The 21,707-nt window shown below is 40.2% G+C and overlaps 1 pseudogene across 1 annotated transcript in view; it reads left to right on the top strand.

Moving 5' to 3' along the window:
- LOC124040366 overlaps nucleotides 1-18,460 on the top strand; it is a 36,477-nt pseudogene extending 18,017 nt beyond the window's left edge. The window contains exons 17-36 of the transcript XR_006839707.1: nucleotides 892-1,079; nucleotides 1,446-1,572; nucleotides 1,889-2,070; nucleotides 2,154-2,268; nucleotides 3,423-3,585; nucleotides 4,214-4,321; nucleotides 4,690-4,734; nucleotides 5,355-5,491; nucleotides 5,961-6,105; nucleotides 6,205-6,267; nucleotides 7,007-7,074; nucleotides 7,306-7,419; nucleotides 11,859-11,946; nucleotides 12,051-12,089; nucleotides 12,630-12,735; nucleotides 13,690-13,853; nucleotides 15,772-15,808; nucleotides 16,062-16,084; nucleotides 16,180-16,235; nucleotides 17,338-18,460. The product of XR_006839707.1 is annotated as a myomesin-2-like (transcript). The remainder of the gene's footprint in view (nucleotides 1-891; nucleotides 1,080-1,445; nucleotides 1,573-1,888; nucleotides 2,071-2,153; nucleotides 2,269-3,422; nucleotides 3,586-4,213; nucleotides 4,322-4,689; nucleotides 4,735-5,354; nucleotides 5,492-5,960; nucleotides 6,106-6,204; nucleotides 6,268-7,006; nucleotides 7,075-7,305; nucleotides 7,420-11,858; nucleotides 11,947-12,050; nucleotides 12,090-12,629; nucleotides 12,736-13,689; nucleotides 13,854-15,771; nucleotides 15,809-16,061; nucleotides 16,085-16,179; nucleotides 16,236-17,337) is intronic.
- The last annotated feature ends 3,247 nt before the right edge of the window (nucleotides 18,461-21,707 follow it).

The following is a 21,707-nucleotide window of genomic DNA, read 5'->3' as shown; positions in this document are numbered from 1 at the left end:
CAATAAATGAAGAGGACTGTCATTCTTCCTATTCACACGTTTCCGCAGGACAGCCTGGGAGCCTATTGGATTTAAGCCTGTCATCGTGTACTTTTCTCAATGTCCAAATGATGTGAATAATTTAGGCAATCTGAGTCAAAAACAAACCATTGGTTCGTAGAGTTCCTTTGGGACATTCAACCAACAACTGCAGATTGTTTCATCAAACCATACATTTCTAAACTCATTGACGATACTCCCAAGCTATGTGGATTGCAGGGTTTTTTAACAACAATTATCATATTTACATTTAGCAAATGCTCTTATCCAGAGTGACTTATAGGAGCGATTAAGGTTAAGTGCCTTGCTTAAGAGCACACTGACCGATTTTTCACCCAGTTGGCTCAGGGATTTGAAGCAGCGACCTTTCGGTTACTGGCCCAACGTGCTGAAACGCTAGGCTACATGCTAGTTGGCGCCACTATGCACTAAAATTAATGTATTATTCATGCTACCGAAAGCCTTAACAACCATAACCCTAAACTCTTAGAAAAATAGGTTCTGAAAGGGTTCTGCAGCTTTCCCCAAAGGATAACTCTTTTTGGTTCCAGTTAGAACCGTTTTTGGTTCCAGGTAGAACCCTCTGTGGAAAGGGTTCCACATGGAACCCACAAGGGTTCTACCTGGAACCAAAAAGTTTCTACCTGGAACCAAAAGGGGTTCTTCAAAGAGTTTTTCTATGGGGAGAGCCGAAGAACCCTTTTTGGTTCTAGATAGCTCCTTTTTTTCTAAGAGTGTAGAGAACCCTGCTGTATATCCAATCCAGGTCATGTGACATGATTAAAACAGGGCCCAAAAAACAGGGCCCTAATCATGATACATGTTTAAGACACTTGTAAACTCTGTGTGCAGCGACTCCCTCTGCTCCATATGACATTGCTCTGCTGGCCTGTGACGGAGAGTCTATGGTTCTGAACTGGAAGCACCCAGTCCACTCTGGTGGCTCTCCGGTGGTTGAATACTACATTGACAAACACAGGCACGGAGAACACACATGGAGAGAGATCAACATCCCACCAATCAAAGAGCGGCTGTTCAAGGTACAAATCTGATCGATCTGAGTCATCTAAACACATCTGTAATGGTTAGGATTATACACTCTTAGAACAAAAGGTGCTTTCTAGGACCTAAAAGGGTTCTTCGGCTGTCCCCATATGATAACTCTTTGCAGAACCCTTTTTGGTTCCATGCCCTTTTCAGTTCAATGTAGAACCCTTTCCATAGAGGGTTCTACCTAAAAAAAAAAGGTTTTACCTGGAACCAAAAAGGGTTTTCCTAATGGGGACAGCCTTAGAACCCTTTAAGGTCCTAGATGGCACCTTTAGTGTAGATAGTGTAGGATCATATGGAATCTATTGCAGTTCAATTAGTTGTAACCATTTTAGTACTTTCCTTCACAACCACAGGTTGAACATCTGAGTGCAGGTGCAGTCTATGAGTTCATGGTTTATGGTGGAAGTCTTGCTGGTCTTGGTGCCCCCTCTGCCCCCAGCAAGGCCTTCCATTGTGATGCCTGGACCATACCCGAGCCAGGTACAGTACCGAAAACCTCTCTAAAACAAGTTTCTATTTTAAAGATGAAGTGTGCATAGTTCAAAGAAGTGAAGATCATTTTACATGCAAATACCGTTGCATAATTAAACCATTAATGCATATCTCATAATTTTTCATGAATTATGGAATAGGTGTATTCAAGCAGAAGCTTATCGCCGGTACCACTTCCAACATCAATCGTTAAAACAGCAGCACATAGACATTACACAGTCTGACGTATGTGCTCTAACTTACGTCTGACATGAAGAACTGCTTGTCTGTCATTTTTGTACATTTACTGCACTCTGAATTTCAGGTCCAGCCTATGACATGACTTTCTGCGAGATCCGTGATGACTCTGTGTTGGTGGAGTGGAAGGCTCCCGTCTACACCGGCACCAGCCCGATCACAGGCTACTTTGTTGACTTTGCAAAGAAAGGCTCAGATGAATGGCACTGTTCCAACGAGAGCCACGCTGTCAGTCACCGCTACCACAAGGTACAGAGCGTATTCCTAGAATACCTGCGTTATGACAATGTGTCAGCCTATCTGGCACATTTGACAGTCCTCCTCGTTTTCAGGTGACTGGGCTGGAAGTTGGAGTGTCCTATGTGTTCAGAGTGCGCGCGGCGAATGCTGAAGGTGCCGGCAAGCCTTCCTTGGCTTCTAACCCTGTGGTTGCCAAAGCAGTGAAAGGTACTGTTGGACAGACACAAACAGACACAATTCCCTATGCTGCGCTTCAATGTGGCTTAGAGCAGAGCAGCATTCGTTCAGTGTGTTCCACAGAGAATGTTTATTTGGGTCAGGATTCCCATTAAAATGGGACTTAGATTAGGAGAGTAATACCACAGGGTGTGTAGTACACTAGACAGGGTTATGAGGAGGGGCTTAGGGAGGGGTAGTCTGTGCTTCTGTCGATAAGGAACATTGGGAGGATGTGGGAGTAGAGAAAAATAGATGACTCATATGGAGCTCGGTAGAGATGTTGAAGTGAGAAGGTGCAGACCATCAGGCGACCTGCAGAGGGCAGTGTTGTATTCTGCAGGGACATCAGCGACTCAAGCACAAGGCTTGTTGAGATCAGAGAAAAGTCATTTTCAGAACTCTCTAGGTATTCATTCAACAGAGGATGCAGAACATAAATGCAGAAATAGTCTGTGAACATATAATGAACATACTACCCTACTATGACTGTACCAAAACACACATCTCCAGGATGCTGTACTATCCTACTATGACTGTACCAAAACACACATATCTAGGATGCTGTACTACCCTACAATGACTGTACCAAAACACACATCTCCAGGATGCTGTAATACCCTACTATGACTGTACCAAAACACACATCTCCAGGATGCTGTACTACCCTACTATGACTGTACCAAAACACACATCTCTAGGATGCTGTACTACCCTACTATGACTGTACCAAAACACACATCTCCAGGATGCTGTACTACCCTACTATGACTGTACCAAAACACACATCTCTAGGATGCTGTACTACCCTACTATGACTGTACCAAAACACACATCTCTAGGATGTTGTACTACCCTACTATGACTGTACCAAAACACACATCTCTAGGATGCTGTACTACCCTACTATGACTGTACCAAAACACACATCTCAGGATGCTGTACTACCCTACTATGACTGTACCAAAACACACATCTCTAGGATGCTGTACTACCCTACTATGACTGTACCAAAACACACATCTCTAGGATGCTGTACTACCCTACTATGACTGTACCAAAACACACATCTCTAGGATGCTGCACTCCCATATGTTTATTGCTGTTGCCAGTCAACTTCAATCTTTGCTTTGTCACTCCAAAAGGTGCCCAGGAGATGACCTGCACAGTGGACGAGGAGTCAGGTGACTTCATCCTGTCATTTGAAAGTTGTCAAATTACAGAGAGCTCCCACTTTGTGTGGAAGAAATTCTACAAGGAAATCACTGACTTCTCCAAAGGCATTGTCATCAAAACAGAGGGCAATATGTAAGCTATGCACCAAACTTGTCAACAGATCAAATATATTTCAACAAAACAAAACGTTCAAGAATTATCAGTAGTGATTCAGAAGTGTGTAATATATTCACATTGATGTGCTCAGTATCTCCTGGACTCTATATTATCCAGTGGTGTGCCTTTATTTATTTCTACATTATCCAATGGTGTGCCTTTATTTATTTCTACATTATCCAATGGTGTGCCTTTATTTATTTCTACATTATCCAATGGTGTGCCTTTGTTTATTTCTATATTATCCAATGGTGTGCCTTTGTTTATTTCTACATTATCCAATGGTGTGTCTTTATTTATTTCTATATTATCCAATGGTGTGCCTTTGTTTATTTCTATATTATCCAATGGTGTCTTTATTTATTTATTTCTATATTATCCAATGGTGTGTCTTTATTTATGTATTTATTTCTATATTATCCAATGGTGTGTCTTTATTTATTTATTTATTTCTATATTATCCAATGGTGTGTCTTTATTTATGTGTTTATTTCTACATTATCCAATGGTGTGCCTTTATTTATTTATTTCTATATTATCCAATGGTGTGTCTTTATTTATTTCTATATTATCTAATAGTGCATCTTTATTTCTTTATTTCTAGCTCTAAGCTTATTTTCAAACACCCAGACCAGGGGGATATGGGTTGCTTCTCCGTTGCTGTAACTAACACTGATGGTGTTTCTTGCCAGCCATGAAATCCATGCCGAAGGTAGGCCCTGGCAGGGGGTCGATCATAAACAGGAGGTTACTTATTTATAACCCTCATTCAGGATCATGGTATGAAATAGATTTAGTCCATACATGCATGCATACTGTACTAGTACATCTAAATCAACACAACAGCATGTCGTTATACGGCAGATGTTGGAGTCAGAAACAATAGTGGTGCCTTTCACTGTTTTTCATAAATCTGACATGATGCCGTGATACGGGACATGCATGTCTGGTCTTGTGCAGTGCAGACAACTGTTACTGTCGAAATGTATGATGAAGTTCCATGTAAAAAGGAATCGCTGTGGATGATATTGGATCATTACAATGCTGAAATACACTCTCCCTTGTTTACCTCTATTACAGAGCTGGAGAAAATGCTGGCAAAGAGCTATGGTATTCGACACCCAGGTAGGTTTTGTTCTGAATGATTTAATATGGCTTTTCTATTTTCAAAGAGAAAAGGAATGTCCGCTACTCTGGTATGTTCCCATTGTGATTTAATCAGACCCACAAAAAAGATCAGAGTTGGATCTTTGTCAGGTCATTTTCTATTTTCACTCTCATACATGTTTGGTTCCCATCAAATAATCATTTGGAATACACAGCTCGGGGTAAAAGGTCAATTTTTTTTGTTTTGTTTTGCTTGAATAATGGGTATATACTGTAGGGGCGTATGTGCTTTTGTAGACTGGTAATGCGGGTTGATGTAAACCACATAGTTCCATGTAAACCACATAGTTCCATGTAAACCACATAGTTCCATGTAAACCACATAGTTCCATGTAAAACCACATAGTTGCATGTAAACCACATAGTTGCATTTAAGCCACATAGAGGAGACAACTGTTAATCCCAGAAAGTAGTTTTTGTCAGCCCTCGCTCCATCAACGTTTTTAGCATGTGGTTCATCACGGCTTATTCTTATGCTTTGAGAAGGGAAATGTCTTCCTTTGAACAAATGCCATTTCTATCACAAAACCTACCTCTATTTGCATCACCTTCTTCCATGACTGTTTCTGCTTCCACAGTGATCCCTCTAAAGACTCAGCTGTCCTACAAGATTCTGGAGCGCGGCCGCATGCGCTTCTGGCTGCAGGCTGAGCACATCTCCTCTGCTGTCACCTATACGTTCTTAGCTAACAACAATGAACTCTCACCGACTAATGTAAGACTCTCCTCCTTATTCCTGTCAACTCTAAACCGACACACTGTCTTTGTCCGAAATGGTGCCCAATTCCCGACATAGTGCACTTTTGATCCTCATTCCTTATTTAGTGCACATCTTTAGACACCTTTTTGGCATACAGTGCACAACTCCTGACTAGAGATTCTAGGAGGCTGACCCTATGGGTCTCTGGTCAAAAGTAGTGCACTATACAGGAAATAGTGTGTAGTTTCAGCCAACACTGTAATTGAACTCACAATGGACTTGCACAGACAACTTTTTTTCTCTTTGTACTATTCATTCTACTCTATCATCACTATGTCATGGCATGAATAGACTTTTAAGCCAAGACTAGAGTGGATTACACAACATATCCACATTATTGGATTCGCCCATTCCGATTCCTCAACATTCACTTAATAGAGTCCTGTCATGTAAACTTTCTTGGTGTCTTCTTCTGTGTTCTCAGCCAAATCATGCGAGTCATGACGTTGAGGCTGGCATCATTGAGTTTGTGCTGGATCATTTCACAGAGGATAGCGAGGGCACCTTTACTGTTCAGATCGAGGATGGCAAAGCCAGAGGACAGTCCTCTCTGGTGCTTATCGGAGCTGGTGAGAGCCTGTCTGCTGTGGGGGTTGTGCTCTAATCCAGGGTTGGGCTCCATGAGAGATCCAGGACTTATCCCCTGTATCACTTTGTTTGGGTTGTAGATTTCAAGGCAGCTCTCGCTGACGCAGAACACCAAAGGAGCGAGTACGTCAGAGTGAAAGACGGTAACAGTGTTTCAAAATATGCAGTTCTCTAATGTTTGGGAAATTCATTATGCATTCCTCTAGTCTTTGGGAAATTCATTATACAGTCCTCTAATGTTTGGGAAATTCATTATGCATTCCTCTAGTCTTTGGGAAATTCATTATGCAGTCCTCTAGTGTTTGGGAAATTCATTATGCAGTCCTCTAGTGTTTGGGAAATGCATTATGCAGTCCTCTAGTGTTTGGGAAATCATTATGCAGTCCTCTAGTGTTTGGGAAATTCATTATGCAGTCCTCTAGTGTTTGGTAAATGCATTATGCAGTCCTCTAGTGTTTGGGAAATTCATTATGCAGTCCTCTAGTGTTTGGGAAATCATTATGCAGTCCTCTAGTGTTTGGTAAATCATTATGCAGTCCTCTAATGTTTGGGAAATTCAGTATGCAGTCCTCTAGTGTTTGGTAAATTAATTTGAGTAATATTTAAATTAGGTATGAATTTCAAATACTAAGATGATGATTTGATATCATAATGTTTTTTTCCTTCAAAATGGTTGACATTATTTATGGTAGCCACACACTGTTATCACACCTGCAAATCCATAAGCCACCCATTGTTACAAGGATATTACAAAGACACAAGGGTGTTATTAGCAAAACAATTGATGAAATCTGACCTTCATATGCCCGCTCTTCCCCCTCCCTCCCTCTATCCCCCCCTCTCTCCCTCCCACCCTTTCTGTCTCTCTTGCCCTCTTTCCAGGCCCCCACTTCAGTGAGTTTTTGTCAGTCCATGTCGGGGATGACTGCTCTGTGGCACTCATCTGCAAGGTAATTAAACATTCACCGAAAGTACAATTAGATTAAGCCAAGAGATTAAATGGAAATGATGGCATGAGTTATCGCTACTGCCAATCTAAACGACAAACACAGTCAGCATGATTCACCTCAGTCGTTGTTCTCCTGCGTTGACAGATGGTGTTGTTGTAATGCAGGCATGCGTCTTTGTTTGGGCTGATTCACCTACCTGTGGGCTATGGGTTCTGTTGTTTCATAATGCAGGTGGATAATCTGAAGAAGGAAACTGCGCTGCACTGGTTTAAGGATGCCGTTGAGATTACCCCTGAAGGGCCAGTTAATCTGGCATCTGGAGCCTGCAAGCTTCCTATTTCCCTGGTAATTGTATCACACAGACACACACCTTCTAATTAAGTGATAATGCCCGATAAGCCAGTGTTTGCAGGATATATTGGCACGGGTGTTGTCAAGAGACGAAGTCGAACTGTGCCAATATATCCTCCAAACACCGGCTTCAAACACCGGCTTCAAGGACATGTTCACTTTTATACAAGAGGTTACCAACATATTAAAATAATGATTGACATATTTTAATTAAAAAACGTTATTTAGATTCATTTATTAATACTATTTCATCCTTCCACAAGATATAGTCCCAACACAAATCTAGGGTTGCTACCCAAGCCGGCTGGTTGTTCATTCTATTGATTCGTTTGCCAGAGATGCGACCCAGTCGTTCAGTCTTTTTGTTCTGTATTTATGGACGCGACCCAGACGTTCGTTCTAAATTTTCCATTGCCATACTGCTTGCTAGCTAGCCAATTACAACTCACTTAGAGTCACATCAAACATTAGAAAAAAACTATTAAAAAGTGGCTGCATTTGTTTCAGCAGTTTGACATTTATTTGGATACATCCATAACAATGAGCTATTGAGGAGCGGTTTGGCCTGGCATAGAACATTTGATATCTCTTCAGGACACTGTTGTTCAGAGAAGCTAGCCAACAACACAGCTAACACAATCACTTCAAATTGAAGCTGTAAAGACTGCAAACTAGCTGCACTTTGTTTTGTTTGACCTTTTTTCAAATGACATTTCTTTGTACAGTGTCTTTGGAAAGAACTCAAACCCCTTGACTTTTCCACATTTTGGTACGTTACAGCTTTACCCCATAATGACAAAGCAAATACAGGTTTTTAGACATTTTTGCAAATTTATAAAAAATGAAAAACAGCAATACCTTATTTACTTAAGTATTCAGACCCTTTGCTATGAGACTCGAAATTCTGCTCAGGTGCATCCTGTTTCAGTTGGTCATCCTTGAGATGTTTCTACACCTGTGGTAAATTCAATTGATTGGACATGATTTGGAAAGGCAGACACCTGTCTTTATAAGGCCCCACAGTTGACAGTGCATGTCAGAGCAAAAACCAAGCCATGAGATCGAAGGAATTGTCTGTAGAGCTCTGAGAGCTTCTGCAGCATTGAAGGTCCCATCATTGAAGGTCCCATCATTCTTAAATAGAATACATTTGGAACCACCAAGATTCTCCCTAGAGCTGGCCACCCGGGCAAACTGAGCAATCCCGCTCAGCCCAGTCAAAACTGTTCGCTGCTCTGGCCCCCCAATGGTGGAACAAACTCCCTCACGACGCCAGGACAGCGGAGTCAATCACCACCTTCCGGAGACACCTGAAACCCCACCTCTTTAAGGAATACCTAGGATAGGATAAGTAATCCCTCTCACCCCCCCCCTTTAAGATTTAGATGCACTATTGTAAAGTGACTGTTCCACTGGATGTCATAAGGTGAATGCACCAATTTGTAAGTCGCTCTGGATAAGAGCGTCTGCTAAATGACTTAAATGTAAATGTAAAATGGGGGAGAAGGGCCTTTAAAAATATATATATATATATATATTTGCATTTTAACGTCATAGATTTAGCCGGTGCTACTTTATGGAATAGACACCTGCTGGAATGCGCTTTTAACCAATCAGCATTCAGGATTAGACTCACCTGTTGTATAAAGATTGAACAAAAGACTGGTAACTGCCAAAATAAAGGAAACATCAACATAACGTGTATTACGGGCCACCAGAGCCACCAGAACAGCTTCAATGCGCCTTGGAATATATTCTACAAGTGTCTGGAACTCTATTCGAGGGATGTGACATCATTCTGAACAGCCACTGCAGACATCAGGTTGACCATGCAGAGCTTTTAAGCATGATGGGATGTTTTAATTGCTTAACTACCTCAGGAACCACACCTGTGTGGAAGCACCTGCTTTCAACATACTTTGCATCCCTCATTTACTCATGTGCTTCCATTATTTTACCTGTACATATAATAGCAGGTGTTACTGTATGTGGACAATAGGCAGAAGCACAATTACATTTCTTGGAAACCCAGTAGTTTGGATAATAGTCTACAGTAAAAGGACCTTGCAGTCTGGTAAACCGGGTTAGGCACATTCATCCTATGACTTCATTGCTGGAAATCTCAAGGCAGTCATTGAGAACAGAATTGTTGTTGAGTACATTTCTGAGCAGCAGTCCTGTGACTTTCCATATCATCTAGACATGATCAGGACAAGCCAAAGTTAGTCATACTAATGCTAATACTCTGCATTACCCTTGTTTGTGTTGTTGGAGGGTTCTATCCGCCTACACAGTCATGCTGTCAGTCCACAGGATGTTGGTTTTATCCGCCTATTTTATACCACAGGATGTTGGTTTTATCCGCCTATTTTATACCACAGGATGTTGGTTTTATCCGCCTATTTTATACCACAGGATGTTGGTTGTTGGTGGCACTTTAGTTGGGGAGGACATGCTCATGGTATTGGCTGAGGCGGTATTAGTGGAATGGTATCAAGTAAATCAAACACATGGTTTGATGCCATTCCATTCGCGCCGTTCCAGCCATTATTATGAGCCATTTTGCCCTCAGCAGCCTCCACTGTTTCACACAAAAAGACAAGAGACAAACAGCCAGCAAAACATGTGTGATGTAATGTGATGTAATGTAAGGGAAGTAAGAGGTGCAGTCGAGGTGAATTTTGACTTGAGGTCCTAGGGGCACCAGTCATTTATAGGAAACAAGAGGAATAACCCTGAGGGGAAGAAGATAAGCAGCTCGATCCTCAGTAAAGCTCCACTGTCATAGAAAGCAGTCACTTCCAATTATGTCATTATAAATATTCACACCTTGCAATCGTACTCTGTCCTCACAAAGCTATTTGTGAGATGGAAGAGGTTACTCTGATCCTGTGCTTGATATACAGCCTGTTTGACATTGGCCACATGTAAATGCCAGAAGTGGTGAGAAAAATTATATGAAATTGAGACCATAGCTAGGTTTGCATCCAATTGGCAATAGATTTTCATGTGAATATTAAAAAAAAAAAATGATTCAAACATGTTTTTCACCAGTGGTGTGTTTCCACCAAACTGACTCGTTGCAGATAAAAGTCAGCTTAAATTGTGATGTACCAAATACAAATGTAAAGTTCAATATGTTTCCATTGTATTTACAACTCTAGCGATAGTTTTGCAAATGTGTCTATTCTGGTCTTGGCATGTGCACACTAGCCAACAGCTTGTAGATACAGTGCGGGTAGGCTGTGCGGGTAGGCTAGTCAACATGTTGAGATTATTATGGATAATAGCGAGAATATTTTTATCTATCAAATGGCAGTCAAGCATCAATACCATCTCATCAGAATAAGACCCTTGGTATTTATTGGAAAGGAGCATCACGCTCATCACTGTGCACTTTCATCATCCTGTGAAGTTCATCATAACTTATTTCATCTGTAGCCTAATAAACTGCATGGTTTCCCGAGTTGTAGTTAGAGAAGTAGACTACATACCAAATCATCGCGGAATGATACTTCGATATGATGGTTATTATATCAATATTTGTGCATAAAGGCCTTCCACTGCCATTTCGTGTGTGATACATTTTACCAGCAGAAAAATAAAGTACCAATGTTGAACTAACAAATGATCTGTCAGCATTTATAAAATTGTACTGAAACTGTCTGTTTCCAGCTGTTTAAAAAAAATATGGTATGACTTTACTCATGTAAAAATTGTGGATGGAAATGTGGTTAGAGACAGTGTATGAACCGGAATTGACTAAAGCAAAACAATTCCAATCACAATGTAAGGATGTTAATGAAGCTTACGTGGTCAATGCTACTGTTACAGAGGGTAAGCCTATCTACTGCATTCCAATTTGAGGCCTTTCTACTGCATTCCAATTTGAGGCCTTTCTACTGCATTCCAATTTGAGGCCTATCTACTGCATTCCAATTTGAGGCTTATCTACTGCATTCCAATTTGAGGCCTTTCTACTGCATTCTAATTTGAGGCCTATCTACTGCATTCCAATTTGAGGCCTTTCTACTGCATTCTAATTTGAGGCCTATCTACTGCATTCCAATTTGAGGCCTTTCTACTGCATTCTAATTTGAGGCCTATCTACTGCATTCCAATTTGAGACATATCTACTGCATTCCAATTTGAGGCCTATCTACTGCATTCTAATTTGAGACATATCTACTGCATTCCAATTTGAGGCCTATCTACTGCATTCCAATTTGAGACATATCTACTGCATTCCAATTTGAGACATATCTACTGCATTCCAATTTGAGGCCTATCTACTGCATTCCAATTTGAGACATATCTACTGCATTCCAATTTGAGGCCTATCTACTGCATTCTAATTTGAGACATATCTACTGAGACATATCTACTAATTTGAGACATATCTATTCTAATTATATTTTTTAAATCCAACCTAGTTCTCCAAGGCTTCCACTGGCATTTACAAAGCTACCATCAGCGACGACAGAGGAAAGGATCAGTCCCAAATTGAAATATCTGGCCATGGTAAATACTATTATCAAAATGATACCATGTTGTATGTGAAATATATTGTCTTACTGTGAACATACTTTGAATGTAATTTTGTTCTATCAACATCTCTCTTACAGCTTTTGATGAAATTATCAACAAGCTTTCTAAACTTGCTGGTAGGTACAAATATCTTCAAGTTTAGCTTGCTTGATTGCCACTTCCCTTTTTTAGTATACTTAGCATATCTTAGCATGCTTTTACTTACTTTAGCATACTTTAAAAAATGTATTTCAGTTTATTCTACTCATTATTCAACCAGGGCAATAAATCAGTTGGACTTGATTGTTAGATTACAGATAATGTGTTCCTCACACAGTTCTGTGGTTTTTCTTAGTGCAGCAAAATCAGTGCAGCAAAACTAATGAGGCGGATTACACAGCCAGTGGGCATATCAAGGGTCTTGTTACTCTACCCTCATGAACTGGGCTGAAGTAACAAATCTGTACCTGTCGTCCTAGCCTGAAATCTTATCCCCATTACAGCATTTGTTGTGCTGATTTCCAATTCCCTGCACTCGCCAACCAATTAGTAAACCACAGCAAGTCACCAAGTTGTGTCTATCTAAGAAGATATATTATTAATTTAAGAGACGTATAGAACATAATGTCAGCATATGTACACTAAAGGACGCTTGGGTTTTCCTTTTCGCTCACCAGGATCCTCTGCAACTGAGTTGGCAATTCACTGCACAGCAACAGGCATTCAGCTCCAATGCCACATGAAATACTACACAGAGGAGATGAAAATCCATTGGCTGCACGTGTAAGCATATGCTAAGTATTTAAATATGGGGGGGTGGGGGTCTTTTTCTTTTCTTAAATTATGCAGAGAATGCGAAATTATGGAAATGTTCATGTAAATAGAATCCACACAAGGTTTTATCCCAAGGCGTAACATGAGCCAGGCATGTAAACATGATTTGAGATTTTGTCAAAAATTGTGACTCTTTAGTAAAAATGTAAAACAACAGTGACACCGGAGCCTTTCTTCACACACAAACAATACAAAACAAATATGAACTCTCACTAATGCTCTGTCCTAAGGAAATATTTAGTAGGCCTACCGAGCAGAATAGCTACAGGATAATTTTAAAAACACTTGTGGGGAGTCATCGGTTACAGCAGCTTGTGTAAGGCAAACCAGTTTCAGCTAAACCATGCGTGGGTCTTCTCATCCCTGTTTTGAAGTAGCTGCTTCGGGTTTTTCTTTCTTCTGGCGTGCATGGCATAGACAAGGGGAGCATGTTTCACAGCACGGCAACAATTTCACACGCAATGCCTGAACAAAGCTCACCATTTCCCATGATTCCTCACAAATTTGAGCTTGGCAAATTTCAGGTCCTCCCTGCCTGCCAAGAGGGCCATGGCACATAAATAACATAATGATGGTGCTCAAATGGTCCAGAAAGGCAACTGCAGCTGGTCATTATTTGATAAACTACTAGAAAATGACACTTATTATGAGAGAAATTAGGAAATTCTACCATTTTCATTAGAATCAATCACAATTCCATGTTATGTTTGTATGATCCTAATTAGGTCTTCATTGAGCTACCTGTGAATTAGTTTATACAATTTTTCATTGACTGCTCTTTAGGGGACTGCTCTTTAGGGGCCTACTCAATCCAACACAATGGATACCTTCAATAGCAGTGTTTTTTCAATCCCAAAACAATAATTATTATGCTCCATCTGTTCCTCCCCTTTACCATTCCAGGGAAAGGAAACTCTCTCACTCTGAGAAGGTGCGTATTGGAGGTACCCCAGCCATGGCAACTATGGAGATCATTGAACCCACAGACAAGGATAAGGGTCTTTACCACATCCAGATAATAGATACGGATAAGACCTATACTCGCACCATCGACCTCTCTGGACACGGTAAGCCAGATCATATAGACAGAATATATGCCGTCGTACTTGTACTTTAACAACCTACTTCTCCTTCCGTCTTGCAAATAGCATAACACATGAATGCAGTGATATTAGCACATTCAGCATGTATGAACCTCAACAACAATACCAGGATAATGGTAACCTGTAAATGATACACCTGATCAATGGAGTTCACCATTTTAGATATTCACATTCATTCGTATACATTGGATTCCCAGCCCTGTCTTCATTAGTGTGTGTACCTAACATCTAAATGTTGAAAAAAAACAGAGGTTGTATATCATTACCATTTTTTCTGGCAGTATATCAATGAGGTGGAGTCTTCAGCTGGACCACAGTAATGAGAACACTGCGCATTTTTATCAAAATGACCAACTACTAAAAACTGTTGTAGTTTTTATCACACCACCTCCAACTATTGGCCACTCTACTGTAGTCCTGCCACGGTAACCCAGGCAGTGTCCAGTTTCACACTGATTTCTACATGTATAATAGAAAGAAAAGGGCATCTCTGCAGCTGGGTACACAGAAGCAAGCAGCATATTTAGGCTAATCCGGTGGATGAAATAACAATATCAAAGGTGCAATCCTGGCTCAGACTTCAGTTAGTCAACAGACTGTTTGATGACAAACATAATCAAGGGCTGGTCCCTGACAGGTCATGCGATGTGTGGGCTGGAAACAGTAATGAGTGAGCGAGGATGAGCTATTTCAGGCAAAACACAACAACATTACAATAATGAGGTACGATATGTTTCAGTGTGTGCAAATGAGGTAAGATTGGGGAGGTAAGGCAATAAATAGGCCATAGTGGCCAATAATTACAATTTAGCATTAACACTGGAGTGATATATGTGCAGAAGATGAATGTGTAAGTGGAGATACTGGGGTACAAAGGAGCACAAAATAAATAACAATATGAGGATGAGGTAGTTTGGTGGGCTATTTACAGATGGGCTATGCTCAGGTGCAATGATCGGTAAGCTGCTCTGACAGCTGATCATTAAAGTTAGTGAGGGAGATATGAGACTCCAGCTTCAGTGACTTTTGAAATTCGTTCCAGTCATTGGCAGCAGAGAACTGGAAGGAAAGGCGGCCAAAGGAGGAATTGACTTTGGGGGTGACCAGTGAAATATACCTGCTGGAATGCATGCTACGGGTGGGTGCTGCTATGGTGACCAGTGAGCTGAGATAAGGCGGGGCTTTACCTAGTAAAGACTTATAGAAGGAGAGTTTACAGTCTAACCAGACACCTAGGTATTTGTAGTTGCCCACATATTCTAAGTCAAAACCGTCCAGAGTAGTGATGCATGGCTGGGCGGGCAGGTGCAGGCAGCGATCGGTTGAAGAGCATGCACTTAGTTTTACTTGCATTTAATAGCAGTTGTAGGCCACAGAAGGAGAGTTGTATGGCATTGAAGCTCGTCTGGAGGTTAGTTAACACAGTGTCCAAAGAAGGTCCAGAAGTATACAGAATAGTGTCGTCTGCATAGAGGTGGATCAGAGAATCACCAGCAGCAAGAGCAACATCATTGATGTATACAGAGAAAAGAGTCGGCCCGAGAATTGAACCCTGTGGCACCCCCATAGAGACTGCCAGATGTCCGCACAACAGGCCCTCCGATTTGACACACTGAACTCTGTCTGAGAAGTAGTTGGTGAACCAGGCGAGGCAGTCTTTTGAGAAATCAAGGCTGTCGAGTCTGCCGATAAGAATGCGATGATTGACAGAGTCGAAAGCCTTGGCAAGTTCGATGAATACGGCTGCATAGTATTGCACAGCTAATGGCTGTGTCCAGGCACTCCGCGTTGCATCGCGCATATTAACTATAATAAATAATGTAATTAGAGCGGTTTAATTATTACATGCATGAAAAGCCAATATTTTCTTTCTTTTTCACAGCCTACGATAAAGCTTTTGCGGAATTCACAACTCTCAAGTAAGATAATCACGTCATAATTCTGTTCAGTGTATTCATTTCCGTGTAGTTTCATGCACATGTATGCAGGTCAATAATACTATATACATTTAATCTTCATTACAGCTGAAACACAGCTTGAATTCCTATATACCGTTAGTGTTCATGTATTATGGTAATGCAGAGCATGTGTATGGAGTTACAGTCTTGGGGTGAAATATACAAAGCCTCACTGTGCTAATGTGCCACTGACATTTCCCCCCTTGTTTTCCAGAGAGGAAGCATATGCTGAAGCCAGTGAGTACATGTTCTTGTCATGATGCTAGATTGTGGCTCTGTTGGAATTTTCTGATTCGGACAATATTGTTATTATATAATATCTTCCTTTTTAGACCGTGGCAAAGTGCTGGGCGGTCTGCCTGATGTTGTTACCATCATGGAGAAGAAGGTAATTTACCTTTTATTTTGCAATTGAATACAATGATGCAAATATATTTAACACTAGAACAGGTAACCAGACATGGTTTAACGCATTGCGAAGGTCAGTGTCAACTATCATAACCAGATGGATGCAGCTGATGTCCACTGTAACCTACTGTTGCATTATACACAGCATCAGTGGTGGGAAAAGTACCCAATTGTCAGACTTGAGTCAATGTAAGCAAAATACTACTTGAGAAAAGTAAAAAAGTTTTGGTTTTAAATGTAATTACTAAAATATACTTAAGTATCATAAGTAAACGTTTAAATAATTTCAAATTCTTTATATTAAGCAAACCAGATGGCACCATTTTCTTGTTTATTTATTATTTACGGATAGCCAGGGGCATGTGTTTAGTGAGTCCTCCAGATCAGAGGCAGTAGGGATGACCAGGGAAGTTCTCTTGATAAGTGCGTGAATTGGACCATTTTCCTGTTCTGCTAAGCATTCAAAATGTAGAGTACTTTTGGGTGTCAGGGCAAATGTATGGAGTAAAAAGTATATCATTTTCCTTAAGAATGTACTACAGTAAAAGTTGTCGAAAATCGAAATAGTAAAGTACAGATACCCAATACAACTACTTAAGAGGTACTATAAAGTATTTTTACTTAAGTACTTTACAGCACTGCACAGCACTGGAAAATCACTTTTAGGTGGAAGATTATGGAGTTTTATTGCATTTCACAGCACCTCATGTCAGACTTCATACAGCATATGATATATTGTGGGAAAAACATAAACTGGGGTCCTTATGAAACACATGCGTGATGTATATGATAGGAATATTGTGTACACATGTCATATGGTTTGCATAATGGCAGAATAGAGCTACTTGTAAAGGTCACTGTAACTGCACCTCTCTCCAAAGTGACTACACACACTTGTTTGTAGTGTGATTGGTTATTTTACCTTGGGGCTGCAAGAGGGGAGAGACTAGGGATTTAACAAGACACGATAAGCATAGTAAACTCTGATTAAATCAAACAACAGCACTCCAACATTCCATCTTCTTCTGTTATATCTGTGTTGGTAACCAACGGTGTTTCAATTCCTTTGCCCTGCTTGGTAGACACTGAGTTTGACCTGCACAGTGTGCGGTGACCCCAAACCTCAAGTCACCTGGTTAAAAAATGGTGCAGAGGTGTATACCGATGACCAGTACTTGGTGTCCCTCGAATCCGGGAAGTTCGCCAGTCTCACCATCAAGCGTGTATCACTGGAAGACTGTGGCAGGTATACTATGACGGTGCAGAACAAATATGGAGGAGAGTCCGTGGATATCGTTGTGAGCGCCTACAAGCATGGAGACACGATTCCACAGGCCAAACCAACGCTAACACCCAAGTCCATCATCCCACCTAAACGTCCTATTGAGATCCCAGGTCCCAAGGTTGTCACCCCTGCCCCTTCCCCAGCTCCTTCCCATGTCTCTTCTCCAGCCGGTGCCAAGTCCCCCACCTCTCCTAAGGGACTGAAGTCTCCCACCCCAGCTCGTAGCATGAAATCCCCTACCCCAACAAGAAGAAAGTAAACAACCGAAGCACTTCAATTCCAAAGAGAGACAAGACAATGAAAAGTGATTGATCTTTTTGCATGAGACATGAAATATAACTTTATTTAAAGCTAGAATCCTTTATTGAAACAATCACATAGCAACACCCCGCCTCTTTTGGTAAAAAGCTATGGGATGGCCCTGGTTATACAGTGTTAAAACAAGCTTTTGTGTTTTGATAGGATATGACAGTTAAACTAATATCATGAGGCATTTATAATTTATTTTCATAGAGAAACAGGTATATATAATCAATTTACAAGTCCAAAAATGTATGTTGCAACTAAGGATTCCAACGTTAAGACAAGATGGGGGGGGGGTGTCATCAAGGTTTACTAAGCTGAATGTCCCTTCTAATGAACTTGTCTCTGTCTCACTTTGGGTGCTTTGGTAAAAATTGACCAGCTTTGATGGTTAGTTTATTACATCTCTGTTTTAAAAGCTGCACTTTCAATTAGCTGGTGCAATGTTGAGGTATTGGCTGTCCCTACGGATGGATAACCCCAAAGTGCTGGACCTCCACTTAGCCCACAGCGGCAGGCGCGGCGATTCTAGTCATTGTCCCCAATAAATCACGTTACCCTTCTCGCCGCCGCATGTCTCCGCTTGCTTTTGTGCTAATAAAAAGGAGCAAAAATCACTTCTCACTGTGTGGTCCCTGAGCTGTTTACTGTTGGGTTCCAGCGTACACTCACCCAAAGTGTCTGAATGCAGTCGCAATGTAAAATATGTAAGCGATTAGAGTGGCTATAGGCCTATCTGAATCACATCAGCACTTTTCCCTACCTCTTTGCCCACTCTCATTTTCAACTCCACGAATCAATTCATGTATATGGAGCACCTATGGCTGTTTGCCCACTGACAACTTGCCATCAGATTCCCCACTATTCAATGGGAGTTGTTAATCAAGTATCTCCACAAGGATATTGTTAATAAATCACAATCACATGTCTAGTTTTGGCGGGAAAGGAATTCACTTTATTCATGTTGTGTACTCCTAACCTAATGGAGTATGTTCAATTCAAAAAGCCAAATATGAGTGCAAGCCAATTAATTATTTGCATCATACACTTTCTGGGTTGTGTCCTTTTTCCGAGTTCATAGTTGATAAGCTGTTTCAGCTTGACATACTTCAAAGCCCTATTCTGTCAAAAAGTCCATTTTCAACGGCACAGTTTTTTCTCATTTCAGTGATAAACTGGCTCCAGTAATCATTACACTGGAGTTGGGATTTGATTGGAATAATTAAAATGGAGGAAATTGGTCTTATTTAGCTTTTGAAATCATTCTACATGTGACTGGAATTAAATCACACATATTTAATCACTGAGCATTATTTCCTATATAAATCAACTAAATCAACTCAGTACCTATTGTAGTTCCCCTCTATCAATCAAAAGTCGTACCCTGAGAAATGCTCATAATATTGATTTATTATTGCTACTCGCAAACGGGCTAAATGGACAAGCTGAAGAACTGTATTTTCTAAATCCCATCAATAACAAGTCAAAAACAGTATAATAGTGTAGCCATTCCTTGAAATACAGTTTTGAATAGCGATTTCATTACACATGACCACATGGTGACACTGGTGCTTCATACAGTCACAGCCCATGTACAACCACTAAACCCGATAGGAGCCACCAGTCAAGACACTGAATCATGTGGCTTACTTTTATACATCGATTTGCTGTGGGTGGATGAATTACAAAACTACATTGTGGACAAATTACCACCCCAAATACACACAAAAGCAAGGGATTTATGTAATTGCTGCTCCCAAAGGGGGTATTCAACAAACATGAAGATAAGCACATTAAATCATAAATGTTTAAATTATACATTTTACATTTGGAATGGTTCTTTTTTTCAACAGACACAATCATCAAACACAAGTGATTGCTGACCAAAAATATCGGAATATGGGAATTATCTATAAGAATTGTGGGTAGAACATTCTTCTTAATGGTTCCGCTTAAATTGGTATTTACCAAGTGTTTACTAAGTATGTGTTAACACTGGGTTGTTTCTGGGTCATTTTACAACACAATTGGTAACTACCTGTAACAAAACAGTGCTGGGTCAATCCCAAATAAATATATAATCCATATTATTCATGTATAATTACAATTTTATTATGTATTTTCTTAATTTGATTTAAATCAAGTGAATACCTGGTCCTTCCTGTACCATACAGTGTGGTGCTACTAAATTGTTTTAACGACTGGTCATTATCAATGATTTCAAAATGGCCGTATGTGTTCTTTGACTTAATATCCCAAACAAAGAGAGCATATCTACTGTAGTCATTTATATTGAGTCTGTGATACTTCCGTTCTAAACCGAACTGTATCTCTTGGTTCTCGGCACATGAGAGTAAAGAAAATAGGATTTGAGATTACTTTGAAGTAGAAACTGCCATTGTTATCATTGGAGGCATTTTTCACTTTCAGATAAAGTGAGTGTGGGTGATATCCCTTTGATGATATGCTAACTTTCTCTATACAGAACAAAGGAATGCTGCCAACAGTCTTTCATAAATACAACAGCAAAACGACAAACTATTTTGAAATGATAAGTCTTAATATTGTGAACTTGACCAGATTTTTTGTTGTTGATCTGACTACATTTAAAGTCATAGCCAATTCTATGCCTTGCTTTGCTTTGCTGTATACGTATACGTCAATGTATTGTATTTAAACATTAAATGGATGTATTGTATTGTATTGTTCACCTGCCCCCTGGGGAGTTGGCTATACTGTATGTAGTCATCACAGGGAATGACTATGTGGTCAGTAAATGAAATACATCTGGTTTGGAATATGGCCAGGACACGAGGGTTAATACCTTTTTCCTTCTATGATAAGTGTCCCAGAACCTTTTTTAATATCCATAGTGATGGATAGATCCAGACAATGGAGGATTTAGGCCCTCGACTTGGCACATGCCAGGAAAGACATCAGTGTTATTTGATAGAAGTAACTGGCTTACAGAACTGATACTCTATAAAGAAGATAAATCATATCAGTGTTAATTTTGTAATGCTCCACACGTCTGAAACATAGCCCCCTGGGCACAGACGTCAATTCAACGTCTAATCCATGTTGGTTAAACGTCATATCATTGAAATTATGTGGAAACAACGTTGATTCAACCAATGGAAGGTTACTTTCCTCACACTGTGCAATTTTACATAAACATATTTTGTGTTATAGGACAAGTACATCATTTCACAGATATTTATAATATAGACAGAAATTGTCAAATTTCTATTCATAAAGCTCTTTGTATGTTTCAGTTCCTGCTCAGAAAGTGTTCACCGGGGTTTCCCTGCACACCTTTAAAACAAATCTTTGGTTTAAAAACTCACTGATACACATGATAATAAGCATCCTATAATTAGATTCAGGACAGAAACACTTCATACAACATACTTGGAAAGTGGATCTTCAACCTGCAGGCAAAATGTCCAATTTACTAGTCACTTATTCACCGACCAGACCAGCAGGATCGCTGCAACACGGAGTGGCATACCAAGATGAATATGGAGCCCAAGATTATTCATACCAATTGACTACATCTGACCACATTGAGAGGCATACCAATTGACCACTTATTACAAACTCAAAAAGGAAGTAAGGAATTAAAGACAAGCAATGCCAAGAAATGGCAAATATCATTTTGTGAATGAGGGTAACAAATAGCGTTTGTTTTGGTGCGTTATTTGTTGCGCCACGTTTAAAAAGTCAGTGTTTCGCGGTGGTCACATACAGAGATGTAGGATCTCAATTTGACTAGTTTCTCACAGCAGGAAAATATCCTGCAGAAACTGGAAATGTGAATTATTATGTGGATTATAATTCATTCAGTTTTTTTGTAGGGGTTGA

The sequence above is a fragment of the Oncorhynchus gorbuscha genome, linkage group LG07, assembly GCF_021184085.1.
Source record: "Oncorhynchus gorbuscha isolate QuinsamMale2020 ecotype Even-year linkage group LG07, OgorEven_v1.0, whole genome shotgun sequence".
NCBI classification, from domain to species: domain Eukaryota; kingdom Metazoa; phylum Chordata; class Actinopteri; order Salmoniformes; family Salmonidae; genus Oncorhynchus; species Oncorhynchus gorbuscha.
The sequence above is the reverse complement of the archived record's forward strand: the minus strand, read 5'-3'. Positions and strand labels throughout refer to the sequence as shown.